Source organism: Cricetulus griseus, chromosome 3 (assembly GCF_003668045.3).
Source record: "Cricetulus griseus strain 17A/GY chromosome 3, alternate assembly CriGri-PICRH-1.0, whole genome shotgun sequence".
NCBI classification, from domain to species: domain Eukaryota; kingdom Metazoa; phylum Chordata; class Mammalia; order Rodentia; family Cricetidae; genus Cricetulus; species Cricetulus griseus.
In genome coordinates this window covers 56,273,969-56,289,283 of record NC_048596.1, presented here as the reverse complement: position 1 = coordinate 56,289,283, position 15,315 = coordinate 56,273,969, and the positions used below count along the sequence as shown (strand labels likewise).

Genomic DNA, 15,315 nt, shown 5'->3' with positions numbered 1-15,315 from the left:
GCTTCTCATGGGCAGCAGGGGCCATGCTTTTCTGTGTCAGCAGTGACAGTGGTGGACCCTCCTAGCATTAGCCCCACACTCCCTTTTAGTGGCTTCAAGTCTCAAAAAGTTGTTATGGACTCCTTTTCCCCCTCTTCTGATCAGGGAGACTCTAAGGTGGCTCTGTGGATGCCTTGGATGGGTTAAACTCGATAAGGTGAATCCAGGAGCCCCTCTGGAGCAGGAGCTTAGGCTACAACCCTTCCTGTCAACTGGGTTTCTGAGAGATCCTTAGAAACTGTATGTTCATAGCAAGGAAGGAGCAGCTGGTTGTTCTGACTTTTTGCTGGTAGAGGAGCTTCAGTCAGCCCCACAACGAGTCCCCTTTCCTTCTCATGTCCCCACAGTTTCTCATGCATATCTGTCCTGCCTCGGGTCCCCAGTGCCTTCTTGGACTCACTTTCCTGCTACCAGGACTCTGCCTTTTCCTCACTTACCAGTCCCTTTTCCCATTTGGTGCACTAGAATGTCAGCTCCCTCAGGGCTGGCTCTGTCCCTTCTGTCTGTCCACCTCCCTTCTCTAGGATTCCCAGAGTGTCGACCTGCTCAGTCATTATGCTGTGCAGAAAGGGAAGGAGTGAATATGCAGGTGTAAAAAGCCAGACAAGACTGTTGTGTCTTTTCCTAGCCCTGAGTGAGGCTCTACCACTCAGGAACATAGGAGTCACACTCCTGGCCCAGCAGTCAGCAGGTATTGTCATTAGCTGGCTTTGGCTCCAGAGCCTTTGTGGACTCCTATCTGAAATGCCCACCTTCTGCAACCTCTTACAGAAACCTCCTTCTTCTTTGTTAGGAAACTTTCCAATGGCCTTGCCCTTGATCTCCAAGCTCCCTGTAGGTTATTCTAAGGAGACTTGAGAGAATCTCCAGGAGCCCTGGGGAGCGGATAGGTGACAAAGGCCAAGAGGCTTCCCCTCAATCTGGAGGATTAGCTTCAAATTTGCCATGCGTTTCCAAGCTGTATCACATTTGTAGAAAACCTCCCAGAATGTAATGTGGTAGAACTGTACTGCCTGCTGCCCATCCCCAGCTGGCCATCCTACAGGGGCCTCTGATAGGGGCTGTGGAGCAGTCTCTAACTTGGTCTGCAGCTGGGCTTCCTCATGAGTGGCCCTGAGAGGGGATGTAGAGAGCCCTCCTGGTCGTTTAGCACTTACTCCAAGAGTGTTTGCATCTGGACTCCCCTTGAAGAGAGGGGACCACCCACAGCCACATAGTCAAAATCCAATGCCTGGCACTGTCCGATGCCCACATGACCTGATACCTGAGAGGTATCTGGTCTCCTGTGATATCCAGCTGCAACCCCCTACTCAGTGCAGGGCTGCATCCTCCGAGGTAGTGAGGGGCCTCTGCTTCTTCCTCCTTGTCACTCTGAAAACTGCTATGCAGGATGTGCTGTGTCTTGGGGTACAAGCCTAGAATGGGGTGCATGAAGAAAGAGATCCCCCTGAGGCCCAGATCTGCTGCCTCTGGGCCCTGACTGAAGACCCTGCCTGGCCTCTGCCTCCATCAGTGGGCTTTGTCTGGCTTTGCAGTTTTCACTCACAGTTTGAGTGTTTTTCTCCCAGGCCTCAGGTTTCACCTCTTGCTGGGAGGATCCTTTGAATTTATGAGCCTGTGGCCTCCAGGAGGCTAGAGGTGGGTCTTCCCACCCTACTCTAGCAATCTGAGGAATTACAGCCTGATCCTCTGTTCTGAGCTCTGAAGGCTCAAAATGGTGGAAGGACTCCAAAGGGTCCTGCAGAACAGTGAGCAGGGCTGGGGTTGGCATGGCCTGAGAGGGGCAGGGAGGCAAGGGCTCCCAGAGACCCTGCCCTTCTCACTTAACTTTTGGAAATGTAACTAAAGATTTTAGGATCATCTGGGTATGGGTTTTTGGATTCCATTAACCCTGTGGTACAGCGTAGGGTGGCTTCTTCACTCTCCCAGCAGCCCCTTTGTCAAGCAGCTGTTGTCAGGCTCCAGCCCTGGCTCGCCCACTGCTACTGCTCCAACACAGTCCCTTCCCTCTCCTGAGGACTTCCCGCTTTCATATATCCACAAACCTTTGAGTCTCCTCCACCCAGGAGTACCATCACTACCTTCATCCACCTGCAGCTCGTCCCCTCTCCATTTGGAAGCCCTGGTTCCCTCTCCCTCCAATTGACTCTGAAGAAGGCCACCCTCATGTGGCCAGCTGGACCTGCTTTGTTCACAGAAGAGCCCACCCGACTCTGAGAGTTCACTCCCTTTTGTGACTCCCTACACCCCTCTTCCCCCATTCTGATGCCTCCTCCAGCCCACGGGCCCCTCCTTCAGGCCTCAGGGTTTAGAGGATGCTGGGAGCAGGCAGATCTGAAACACTAGGCTCCTGGGGCTCCCAGGCTCCTGGGACTTGGGGGTTCCTTGGTTCCCTCTCTTCTTGCTCCACCCTTCTCCCAGGGTGACTTCATCAGTTCCCATGGATTGAAAAACCTTGACTTGGTGAACTCCAAATTTGTCTCCAGTCTTGATCTCCCCTCTGACCTCTGGACCCAAATATCCGGCTGTCCCCTTGACAGCTCCCTGTGGGGTCTCCCAGATCATGACCATTCTTGGGCTTCAGGAACTTTGTCCCCAGGCCTTTCCCAGCACCCTCATCTCAGGAGAGCCACCCCACATAGCTACACATAGCAGCTATGTGTAGCTATTCCCCATCTCCTCCCTCCTGGCCCAAGTCCACTCTCAGGAGCCCATTTACTGAGGATCCTGCCCCACGGAGGCCTATGGCAGGGCCTGCCAATGTAGCATGGAGAGTAGAGAGGGTGATCTCTGTTAAGCTTCCCCACTGTAAAGACCCTCAAGAGCCAGGGCCCTTCTAGGGACAAGTGGGGAAACTGCTTCCTCTTAGCCCAGGACGGAGCTCGGTCCACTCCTGTAGAAGCAAGACACTGTTCTCCTGTGGGCTGGTGAACAGCAGCAGGGACCTCTCTGGGGACCACTATGTAATGGGCCCAGCCATGGGGGTGGGGCGGGAACTGCTGACCCCCCACCATTCCTGCAGTGCAAGCTCTTCAGGCAAGCTCCCAGGCTGTAGCAGATCCTGTTTCCCATGCAAGCCCTGTCTCTGGCTTTCGTAGTGTGGGAGATGAATTTGAAGCTTCAGTGCTAGGGAGAGTAAGGGGAGCTGAGCCGGTCCCCGATGCTGTGACAATTGTCTTGGTTGGCCATTCTTGTGGAGTATTTAGTGAGCATCTCCTGCAGACTGAACACACAGCCTGCAGGGCATAGAGCTTGGAACAAGACGCATATAGTACACAAGCCTGTGGGAAAGGGAGTAACCAGAATCTGAGTGAAGTTCTATGATGCCTATATATCCCACCAAAGATGACAGAAGTGGGGGGTGGCCACTGAGCTGCTGATGGCCCCAGGGTCCAAACTATCGACCCTTCTTCCCTTATGTCTCTCCCTCCCTCCATCCACTCATCATTCATCCATTCATTTATTCATCCACATGTTCACTCATTCATTCAATTATTCCATTACTCATTCAGATTTTCACCATTCATCTGCTTGTTCATTCACTTCCTCGTGTGTTCATTCATTCATTTTGTACTCCTTTGCTCTGAAACACTAGGTTCAAATGAACACTAGTGTTAATTTGCTTGCGAATTCACTCATTCATATGTTAGCTCACTGTCTCAGTCACTGTTCTATTGCTGTGAAGAGACACCATGATTAAGACAACTCCTAGAAAAGAAAACATTTAACTGGGGGCTTGTTTACAGTTTCACAGTTTCAGAGGTTAGTCCAGTATCATCATCGTGGGGAGCATGGCTGCACATAGACATGGTGCTGGAGAAGGAGCTGAGAGTTCTATGTCTTGATCCACAGCAGTGGGAGAGAGAGAGAGAGAGAGAGAGAGAGAGAGAGAGAGAGAGACAGAGACAGAGACAGAGAGACAGAGACAGAGAGAGAAACTGACTAGGTTGAAACCTCAAAGACCACCTCCAGTGACACACTTCCTTCAACAAGGCCACACCTCCTAATCCTTCTAATCCTTTCTAACAGTGCCACTCTCCGATGACCATTCAAATATATGGTCCTATGGGGGCCATTCTTACTCAAACTACCACATTCCCTCATCCATCCATTCATTCATTGGCCTATTTATTCATTCATTGCTTCATCTATCCAGTCACTTATTCATGCATTCGTTCATCTGCTGAGCACCTACCATGCCCTAGCTTTGTATTTGATGCTGAGAATGGGAGTGGAGCAAAGAATAAAAAAAAAAAAAAAAGAGTTTGTACCTTTAAAGGTCACAGAACGGTGGGCAGAAAGAGCCACCATGTAGGGCAATCAGACAAATATACAGCGATAGACATGACCAAGGATGACCTAGAAGAGAAAGATGGACTTCACGTATCCATAGATGTGTACATGTAGGTGTGTGTATAGGTTTACGTGTGTGTGCCATATCTTCATGCATGTTTGTGTGCATGTGTTTGCTTCTGTATGTGAGCACACACAAGTGTGTGTTTATGTACAGGAGAGAGTGTGTATAGGTGTGTACATGAGTGCATGTCGTGGTCTATGCTATGCTGCTGTAACAAAATATCCGAAAGTGAATAATTAAAAGAAAAGAATTCAGGCAGAAATCTTAAAATCCCAGTATTAGGGAGGCTAAAGCAAGAAGACTGTGAGTCCCAGGCCAGCCTGGGCAATACAGCGAGTTCCAGGCCAGGCTGAGCTACACAGTGTTCCTATCTCAAACAAGCAAACAAAGTTTATTTAACTTATAGTCTCAGTGGTGGAAATCCATCTGTTCGGCCTCCAATGAGGCCTCATAGCTGCATGACACATGGCAGAGCAGCAGCAAGGAAAAGGCCACACACAGGAGGGGCAAACACATGCATCAACCTTGTAGTGACTCACTCTTGCTAGAACTAGCCTGCTTTCCATGAGGAATGCACTAATACTGCCCAGGACCAATCCCTCCACACAAGGCCCCACTTCTTAAAGGGCCCATCCCCCATCACCAATAAGCTGAGCATGGAGCTTCTAGTGCATGGACACACAAGGCACATTTGAAATGCAGCCACTCCACAACAGTGTGTGTGTGCGTGCGCGTGTGCGTGCGTGCGTGCGTGCGTGCGTGTGTGGTGTGTGTGTGTGTGTGTGTGTGTGTGTGTGTGTGTGTGTGTGTGCATGCAAATGCATGTGCTTGTCCTGTGCCAGGTGGAGGGTGGGGAGGGAGAAGTGTCCAAGGCAAATGGAGTTACATGAGACCTTCCCTGGGCTGGGCTGGCTCATTCCAGCTCCCTGCACACAGGTTCCCAGCAGTGTGGTTTTTCAACAGTGTGGTTCTGACAAGTCTGCTCCGTGTCAGCTGTGGGCAAGATCCATGTGGCATTTCCAAGAAAATTTCCAGGAAAGGGTATAGGGGCCATTGGAAAGGCTAGGAGGTACTAGGACCCCAAGACTGGCCACTAGTGGATTAACTCCTATAAGTCCTGATGGGAAGCTCCAGGGCCTCCATTAGTTGGATGACCAAGAAGGACCTAGATTGCAATGGGGATAAGACTGGGGCCTGTCTCTGGGTCAGCTTGGATACTGGGTGTGGCAGGCAGGGCCAAGGGTTATGTTTGAATGCAGAGGAGCTCAGGACAGAACTCCTAGCCACACTTTGCGGAACTGGCGTGGGCGGGTGGTGCTTTGGATGGTCCTGGAACATAACAAGGCCCTGTTCGCTGTCAGACCAGTCACACAGCGGCAGTAGGCACAGAGAGGTATGTGGGAAGGTTCCCAAGGCTGAATGGAGTCCAGGTAGCAGAATGGATGCCTGATCCAAAGACATGAATAGACAAGGGGATGGGGGTGGAGGGGGCAGTGGGGAGATTGACAGCTCTCTGTTCCCTGACTGGTGGCTAGTTCTGCACTGACTGACTTAGGCTCTGCATATAAGGCAGGATACCTCCTGATTTTTCTGACATCCTCATTTCACAGGCAACTTCAGCCAGTCTCAGAGGTCCCAAGAGTGTCTGTGTGACTCCAGTTTTCCACATTCTGAGCTCTTGGGGTAGGGATCCCACAAGATCCACTTGGGAGCCCAATTTGTAGAGCAAGTAGGAGCCACAGTGTGCTGGCTGGAAGGTGAATTGGTGTAAGAAGGCAGGAATGAGTATGTGAGGGAGTGAACGCAACATGGCTCTCCTCCTAAGTGCTCTCCTCTTCAACCCAAGCTGCTTCCCTCAAAAATCTGCTTCAGGCTCAAGAAATCTCTTGTGTTTTGTTTTCCTTTTATTTTTGTAATTTATTTTTAATTTCTTATTGTATGGGTATGTGGGTGTACATGCAACTTGTATTTGTGTAGGCCAACATCAGGGGCTGTCCTCTACTGTTTTCTACCTTGTTTTCTAAGACAGGGTCTCGCTCTAAACACAGAGCTCCCTATCAGCTAGACTGGTCTGTGAGCCCCAGGGACCTGCCTGTCTGCCTCCAGTGTTGCTGTCACAGAAGCCTACCACCACTTTGGCTTTTGCATGGGTTCTAGGGATCCACACCAGGAATGTCACACTTGCACAGCAGGTACCTCACCCACTGAACTGTCTCCGCTGCCCAGTGTTGATTTTCTACTACTGCATAATGATGTAGTTGGGGGCTGGGCTGCCCAACCCCACAGGTCCCCAGGCAGAGTGCTGAATTTGCAAGGCTTCTTCTGAGCCCTGAAGTCATCTCCAGGTGACACATCACCAGCAAGCCATTGCCACCTAGACAGTTGCTATGCTCTACTTGTGAGCAAACATGAGGGAGAAAGCCACACATATTTTGAGCAGAATCAACCTTTTGTGAAATGTGGCCCCACAGCTGGCAGAATCTGCAGCCATGGGACCTGTGGGTATGGAGCCTAGCCACTCCATTGTAAAGGCAGCAGGACATGGCTCAAATAGCTAAGTCTTCTATCTATAAAAGCTGCAATCCAGGCATGGATGGAGCCTAGCTCTTCCTCAGTTTGGAGTAAAGATCTCTTTGCAGCCTCAGGACTCACTCTGACCTCCATCTCCAAGTGTACACTGCAGCATCAGCCTTCCACTAGGCTCAGCTGCTCCATAAGACCTATCTGCTCTGAACTGTGTAATTTGCCCACTGAATCATAGAGGCCAACCATGTCCATTCACCTGGAGGAGACCACACACGGAAGAGTCACAGGGGTTGGGGTCCTGGGAACCACTTTAGACTGCTACAAACCTCACTTTCCTGGGCTGGGGCCTGAGTCTGGGTAAAAAGTTAAGCTTGTGGGGTGACTGATTGGACAGGAGTGGAGAAGTGAAGAGTTTCAGCCAGTCATGGCCTTCTGAGAACCAGGGCCCATGCCTGACTTCTCTTTGAAGTGTGGTCGTGGCAACTTATGCTGCGGTACCAGTTATGCTTTCAAGGCCCACCAGTGTGAGGGATGATGGCCTGCCTGTCCCTGATGTCAGAGTCTGGGTAGAGCCACAGTGGTGGTGGCTGGGTTGATGACTAGTGTTAATTGTTTAACTTGACAAAATCTGGAATTGCATGGGAAGAAGCCTCTGAGAATATCTGAGGGAGCATCTTGATTATGTTAATGAAAGACTTGCCCACTGTGGGTGGCACCATCCCCTAGGCATTTATCCCTGGCTTATAATAGACTGAGCTCTTTAAATTTGTGTGTGTGTCACTGCTGTGTACAGATTTGTCTCTGCATTCAAGTTTGCCATCTTCCCAAAGATACTGGCCATCCCAAGGATCTCCTTAACTGATTTATACCTGTGAAGGTTGCTCTGGGCCTTAGTTGGTAGAGTGCTTGCCTAGTACGCACCGAACCCCAGGTTCTATCCCTGGCACATTAAAAAAATAAAAAAGTCTTTCTTCTGCTAAGTCAGAATTTGGAGGTCTGATTTAATTCATAGTGACCACTGCCAGCCAGGGAACCATCTATGCTAGATGGTTCCGGGTGGCCTGGCTGGCCTGCTGGAAGGGAGGGGCAGGCCAGGTTTCATTGGGGGCAGGGCCCAGGCATGCCTGGGTAGACTGGTATTTTCACTGCCTGAGGACCTACAGTCCCATGGCAGAACCCAGGGCTGTGTGTTGGTTCTGGGAGGTCCTGCCCCCTGGCCTGTGGCCTCAGGGTTATCAGCTGCTTTTCTTCTCTTCCCTGAACAACAGCTTCGCCATTGACCCTGTACTGGGTTTATTTTGCTGGAAAAGGGTCAAATTCCAGTGTTCGTGGGCCTGCGTGCACCCCAGGACAGCTGGCCTGGCTGCTTCCCAGAATTTGAGCTGGAAAAGAACCCTGGCCAGACCATGAGCAGCCTGATGTGGCCTTGCTCATCCCTATGGCAGGGTGGAGGTGACCTGTGCTTATCCAAGGAAGCAGGTTCCTGTCAGCAGAATTTCATAGCCTCTTCCCTTAGAAAACCAAAAAGAAAGTTCTTACATCCCCATACAGGGTTTCTCTCTAGTAACAACATTGTCACAGCTTCACAGGTGCAGAGCTGGTGGGGTGAGGGCACTAAAGAAAAATGTTTAGGGACCTGAAAGATGGTACAGTTTATAAAATGTTTGCTGTGCAAACATGAGGATCTACGTTTGATCCCCAGCACCCATGCAAGAGTGCCTGCTGTGGGGCATGCTGGGAACCTCAGCACTGGGGAGACAGAGACAGGAAGATCCCCAGGGCTGACTGTGCAGTCAGTTGCACCAAATGCAGGTTTAGTGAGAGATACTGACCTTGGTGGCCATTCAGCAAGTCACATGTATGTTCCTTGAGCATCACTACAATATTACAAAGGTAGTGTCCTTGTCACCTGGCACTCTGAAGAAACCTGAAGCCTACACATTGCTCTAGGGAGGACTTTTTCTGTTCTGCTCGTCACCCCACGTCTCTGAGCAGGTGTGGAGGGCACGATGCCAAGAACACTACTGATGCAAAAAAGTGTCACTCTGGGGTGAACTGAGGGTCATGAACCCCTCACTTTCAATTCGTGGATGAGGCAATGGGGAATCTTGTTTGTCCCCATCCATTAGAAGTCCTGGCCCATCAGCTGGCTAGGAGACCCAGCATGAGGGTCTTGGAGCTAAGATGAATAGGGCAGGTCCTGCCTGGATGCAGATCATCTTGGTCAGTCCCATCCTGCCTCTAGATAGGGTGACCAGAGGCAGTGTCTGGTGACTCTGGTGTCTTTGGCTGAGCAGTGAGGGTGGTTCAGGTTTTCCATGTCAGTGAGGAGGATAATGTGGCCACTAACCTCTGGCTCACAAATCAAGCCATGGCTTCTGCCTGGCTCTACATGGGACATGTTTATACACCTGTCAGAAAGCCCCACAGATGGAGGGCTACATCCCAGTGTCCTTCCAAGTAGGGCCTGGAGTGGTGGCACGCACTGGCTGGCTTAGATCGTGGTGGTCTCCTTTGTCACTGTGACTCACTCACTCAAGGAAGACCCACCTTGGGTGTGATGGTGCATGCTGGCAATCCTAGGGAGATAAGAGTATCTCCACAAGTTTGAGACTAGCCTGGTCTGTAGAGCAAGTTCCAGGCCAGCCAGGGCCACATTGTGAGTTGTTAGCTCAAACCTAGCTGCCAGCCCTGGCTGGCAGAGTCCCTCCTGAGCACCGGGGTTATGGTAGGAACTAAAATAAGCCTCTTTCCTCAGTGGCAGCTCAATCTGCAGCAAAGAGAAAAGCAGTAAGAACCAAGGCAGGCAGAGGAGGCCACGTGGCCTTGGAGGCCACTGCAGAAACTGCCTCCTGTTTGCAGAGGGGGCTTCAGAGCACTGGTAGGGACACTAGGAGGAGACACACAGGGGCCAGGGTCAGGAGGTGCGCCTGGGATGGTGGCCACTGGTCCAGTTGCAGCCTGTGGGCAGGACAGAGGCAGGACTAGTGCAGAGTGCACACTGACAGCCTAGCCTGAGAAGGCCTGTGGGCACTCAGTTGCAATGTGTGCCTGGCTGTGGACTGGTTGTTTCTTCTGTGACCTAGTGTGTGTACACCACACAGCCCCTCCTCTTTGCACCTGCCCTGGACACCATGGACACACTAGGAGCTATACCAAGCAATCCCTGAGACTGCAGTCCTCACAGCAGCCCTGCTGGGCTCCAGCACAGTCTCCCATTTGAAAGCAGATTGCGGTACACTGCCAGGCCAGGCCTTGTTGCTGAGTCAGAGGCGAGCCCAGGGCCTGACCACAGGACATTTTTGAGATTCCAGGGCTGGCTTCACAGTAGTAAACCTTCTTACCCTGCCGCAGGTCTAGCTTCACCAGGTCCAAAATCCTAGCCTTGCAGGACCAGGAAGTACCTTGGGACAGGAGACATGGGAATGGAGACTGGAGGTGAGGACTAGAGGTCACAGGGTGAGCACCCTTTGCTCTCCTCCTCAAGTCAGCAGGGCACCCTGTGGTCCCGCCTGCACCCATGAAAGGAGGAGGCATTCGTGGTAGGAGACATGCTCAGAGCCCTCTCTACTAAGGTTTGGATTTTTCCTACAGATTAAAATGTTTCTATGTAACAATTCATTTTCATGGCTTAAAATCTTAAAATGTGAAAGAGGACCCTAAAAGATAGCTAGCTCAACAGGTGAGGGGCCTGTTACCACACCTGACTATTTGTGTGTTGTGTGTGTGTTTACTTGTGAGCCCACATGTTCTCGTGTGTGGGGGTACCCATGTGGAGGCCAAGGATCAATGTCAGGGGTCTCCCCCAGCTCTTTGACACTTTAATTTTTGAGACAGGGTCTTTCGCTGAATCTGTGACTCATTGGGTCCCAAAGATCCTTCTGTCTGTCCCCTAGCACTAGGATTATGGATATGCACTCTGGACCCAGCTTTTCCATGGGTGCTGGTATCTGAACTCAGGATCTCCTGCCTATGCAGCATCTCCTTGGCCCACTGAGCTATTGTCCCAGCTGCTATGTTTTTTTTCTTTTTTTAAACAAATTTTTTCAAGGTATGGGCTATACCTGTAATCTTATTACTCAGGAGTCTGAGGCAGGAGAATCCCCGTGGGCTTGAGGCTAGCCTGAGCCATAGAGCAAGACCATATATACTCAAACACACACACACACACACACACACACACACACACACACACACACACACAATCTCCAGGCTTGGTGGCACACTCTTTTAATCCCAGTACTTAGGAGGCAGAGGCATATGGATCTCCATGAGTTTCAGGCCAGTCAGGACAAATAGTGAGATCTTTTCTCAAATAAATAAATTGATTAGTATTGATTAGTTAAAATAAAATTACAAAGATATCTTGGATATAAAAATAACAAAACAAGCTTTTCTGCCCCAGCCCCTCAGCCCAATTTTTCTCTCCACAGAGGACAAATGTCAATTTCCAGAGGGTTTCCATAGGTATGTTTTATTCAAATCCTCTAAGTTTATGCCTATAGACAGGTGTGTGTGTGTGTGTGTGTGTGTGTGTGTGCTTAAGCATACACACATGAACACTGTGTGTTCTGTTATGTTAAAGGGACCACCTCAATTATTTTTGACAAAAGTCAGCCTTTGTGCTGCATATCTGGGAAGTGCAACCAAGATGGGTAGGTTGAGATGACCATCACATAGTGAAGCCAGAGATGTGGTCAGAGGCCATTGCTAGACAGATTCTCCAAAGCCCTCTGGAAACCTCTGCCCCAAAAACCTGAGGGCACCCTGGGAAGGGGATATGGGAGCCACCCACGATAAGCCTGATTGCCAGGGTCCTCTGGCTGAAGTGAAGACAGGCTTCTCGGTGTGGGGCAGAGGAGCCACGTCCCCTGAGAAGTGTTCCAGAGAGGATCTTGTCACCCTGAGACCCTGTGGAATGTCTGGGTGTGAGGGGGCGTCATGCACCTGTAAGACCCAAAGATTTCAGGCTGAGGACGGACTGCTATGCCTTCTCTGTACATTCTGTTGTCAATGCACATGTGTCACAGGTGTCTTGGGTACACTTGCCATCTGTGACAAAGACAGGCCTGTCTCCTTTGCCATTCTCAGGATAACACATGGATCAAGGAGAAGCCAGGCCAGGGTGAGAGAGGTGCTGGGCAGGAAGGGAAGGGCACACTGAGAACCCAGGTGCTCCAGGAGCTGCCAGGGTGAACCTTACATTTTCTTTTCTTTCCTTCTTTTTTTTTTTAAAGATTTTATTTATTATGTATACAACATTCTGCTTTCATGTATATCTGCACACCAGAAGAGGGCACCAGATCTCATAACGGATGGTTGTGAGCCACCATGTGGTTGCTGGGAATTGAACTCAGGACCTCTGGAAGAGCAGTCGGTGCTCTTAACCTCTGAGCCATCTCTCCAGTCCTGAACCTTACCTTTTCTTTTCACTCACCAAAGAAGCAGGGCTTGTACTAACACCCCACCCCTGCCTGAGGTTCCTAGGAGGAGGAAAGCGGGGATCCCCAAGATGGAGCTCTTTTTCAACCTGGAATCAGCAAAGATGTGTGGGAAATTCTGATATTGAACTCCTGAGTGTCCTGCCCGGCCTGTCCCTGGGTGAGATTGCAGCTTTCGCATAAAGCAAACAAAAACATGGGAAATATGACAAACTTGGCAGATCAGGGCTCAAAGCTCCTTGATTAGCCAGGAGGAAGTGTGTGTGTGTGTGTGTGTGTGTGTGTGTGTGTGTGTGTGTGTGTGTGTGTGTGTGTGTTGTATCAACCAAGACTGTGGTGCATGCCTGGAACCAAAACACTCAGGAGGCTACCGCAGGAGGATAGCAAGCTTAAAGCCACATAGTAAGACTCTTTCTCAAAAACAAAACAAACCATAGTTTTCCTTTTTTTTTGTTAAACTCTTTATTACATTTATTTGTACGTATGTGGAGGGTATGAGACAACTAGTGAAGGTTGGTTCTCTCCTCCACTGTGTGGGTCCTAGGGATTGAACTCAAGTTATCAGGCATGGCATCAAGTCCCTTCCCCCTCCGCCCCCCACACCTGTTGAGCCATCTTGCCAGCCCACTCTCTTTGTTTTAAAGACATTGGCCTAACTATCGATCATGAGCTCAGCTGTACTCTGGGGCTAGCCTTGGCACCTTAGGCCTCATCCTCATTCATACCAGTCTGCACACTTGGGTCCCTCCCCGGGAATGGCCCAGACACCAAGAGGAGGGGCTTCTGCAACACCCCGCCCCCAGTTCACCCTAGAGCAGCCTGGAAGTATGCAACCCTCAGAGGAGGGTACCAAGGACCCTGCTGTGTCACAGCAGAAGCCTTTGGATTCCTGGGAAGGACAATGAGTAGCCACCACTGACCTTTAGTCCCAGCCCTGTGACACTCCTTGATAGAGACTAGAGCTGTCAGCCTGGGGTGGTATTCCTGACCAGCCAGGCTCAGCCACCATCCTCAAGAAGTCAATTAAACACCAAGTAACAGTGAAAAGCAGAGAGGAGAGTCATTCAGTGTGGCTACATTGGAAAGAGGGACAAAGAGATCTGGTGACTCCCAAGTCTGTCCTCGGGGTCCAGACATGAGGTTCAGGCTTAAACAGAGGGCAGCAGGTGTGCATAGGTAAGCAGTCCTAGCCAAGGTGTGGTCCTGCCCCTCACTGACCCATCCCTGTCAGCTCCAGTCTCTCCTGCAAGGTGGTCTGGCAAGTTCTCAGAACTCTCTGAGATCTCTCTGGGAGACAAGCTCCCCCTCTGACTGGCACCAGGCTTCAGCCTTTCCCTTCCCCAGAGTGAGACTCCCAGGAAAATTCCGGTGCATTGTTTCAAAATTCTGATGGCCAAAGGACAGGGCACCTGTGTCTCTGTCCAGAATCTTTCACTCCTGCTAGGATGGTGATACTAGACTAGTCTAGACAGACTAGATATCTTCTGCTTCCTCCCACAGCAAGGCAAGGGGGCGGCTTGCTAACTGGATGCTTGCACATCGCACTAAAGGAGAGCCATTCTGCACACATAGACTATCTGCCCAGCCTCAGGTCCATAGCCTGCAGGAATTCAGTGCTCTCCAGGGAGAGAGCCAGACCCAGAGCCGATTTCTCCACTGGATACACACTTGGAGCTTCTTTCTGAACCAGCCCTTATCTGGGGAGTTCAGCTCACAGGTAAGGCTCCTGTCCTCAAGCCTGTAGCATTGTGGGGTCATGGGACCCACGACAGCTCAACTCTTAAGTCAACCACTGTTAGTGGGTGATGGCTGGGTGCTCAGGGTTGCAGATGGTGGGGAGGGAAGCCTGAGCTGTCAAGTTGCATACTGAGAACTGTGCCGGGAGCACTGAAGCCACATGCACTGGTTGGATTGAGTGTCCAGGACCGCTGGAGATGGACATCTAGATGGAGTCCGGAAATGCAGCCTCTCTCAGAGCTTCTTTTGATTTTCAATGTTGAGGATCAAACTTAGGGTTTCACATGCTACGTAGTTACCCTACCGTGGAGCTATAGAGTCAGGGTGTCTCTCTGTTGTCCAGGCTGGCCTTGAACTGGTAATCTTCAGCACGGGGAGGAGATTCACAGAGGTCACACAGTGGACAGAGGAACAAGAGGCAGAGCTGGGGTGCAGCCTGCCTGTATGATGTTAGCAGTGGGTGGAAGAGGGTCTTGAATTTGGGCCCCTCCTCTGCTGCTAATCTAGAAGTTTCTGTCTAGAGCCCAGCATGGCTTTACATGCTCTGCTGCTGATTCTGTGCAAAGTCCTTCCAGGGCAGGTAAAGGGGAACCCAGAATCCAGCCCGAGCTTTGCTGCTCCTGAGGTTGGGGTGGCTGTTCGAGTTGGGCAGACAGGTGCAGCAAGTGTCTCCATCCCACTGTAGGCGTTGACCTCTGCCAGTACCAGCAGAGCCCTGATAACTGCACCACGGAGGCCCATGCAGGAACAGGACCCTTCAGACAGCTCCTAAGGCCCCAGACCTAGCCCAGGCATAGAAAGTGTAGATTCCAAATGGAGGGAAGGCCCAAGGTGCTGGGCCTGCCCAAGACTGTGGACTTACTATGCCTGGGCTCAAGTGATGTTCTTGGGGTGGGATAGGACATGGATCTTGTCATCATACTTCCTGTGAAAACAGGAAGTTTGGGGGTCAATAGTAAGAGTGGGGGAAGGGAAAGGAGACTGAACTGAATGAGTTTAAGCTGGGGCAACCCTCAAGGTCCAGGATGGAAGAAGTACTCACCCCAAGACTCCAGAGTACAGGGCTAGTCTGGAGACTGCTGGCTTTGCCCAGCCACACTGTCCCAGGCTCTGGTCCCTTGGCCTATTGATCCCTGACTTCCCATGGATCCTGGCGAGGTGGGTATGATAAATAGCTTATTGCTGGGACTTCTAGTCACAGTACACCCAAGGAGA

General features: G+C 50.9%; 1 long non-coding RNA gene across 7 annotated transcripts in view; it reads left to right on the top strand.

The window, feature by feature from the left end:
- The window catches only part of LOC103160490, a 100,639-nt gene that overhangs the window by 72,770 nt on the left and 12,554 nt on the right, over positions 1-15,315 (top strand). For 2 of the 7 annotated variants that reach the window (XR_004769061.1, XR_004769060.1), the window contains exons 1-2: positions 10,240-10,497; positions 13,864-14,080. This is a non-coding gene — a long non-coding RNA (uncharacterized LOC103160490). Of the gene's footprint in view, positions 1-10,222; positions 10,498-13,863; positions 14,081-15,315 lie in introns of those variants that run through there. The other 5 variants (XR_004769063.1, XR_004769064.1, XR_004769062.1 and 2 more) reach the window with 5 other exon arrangements.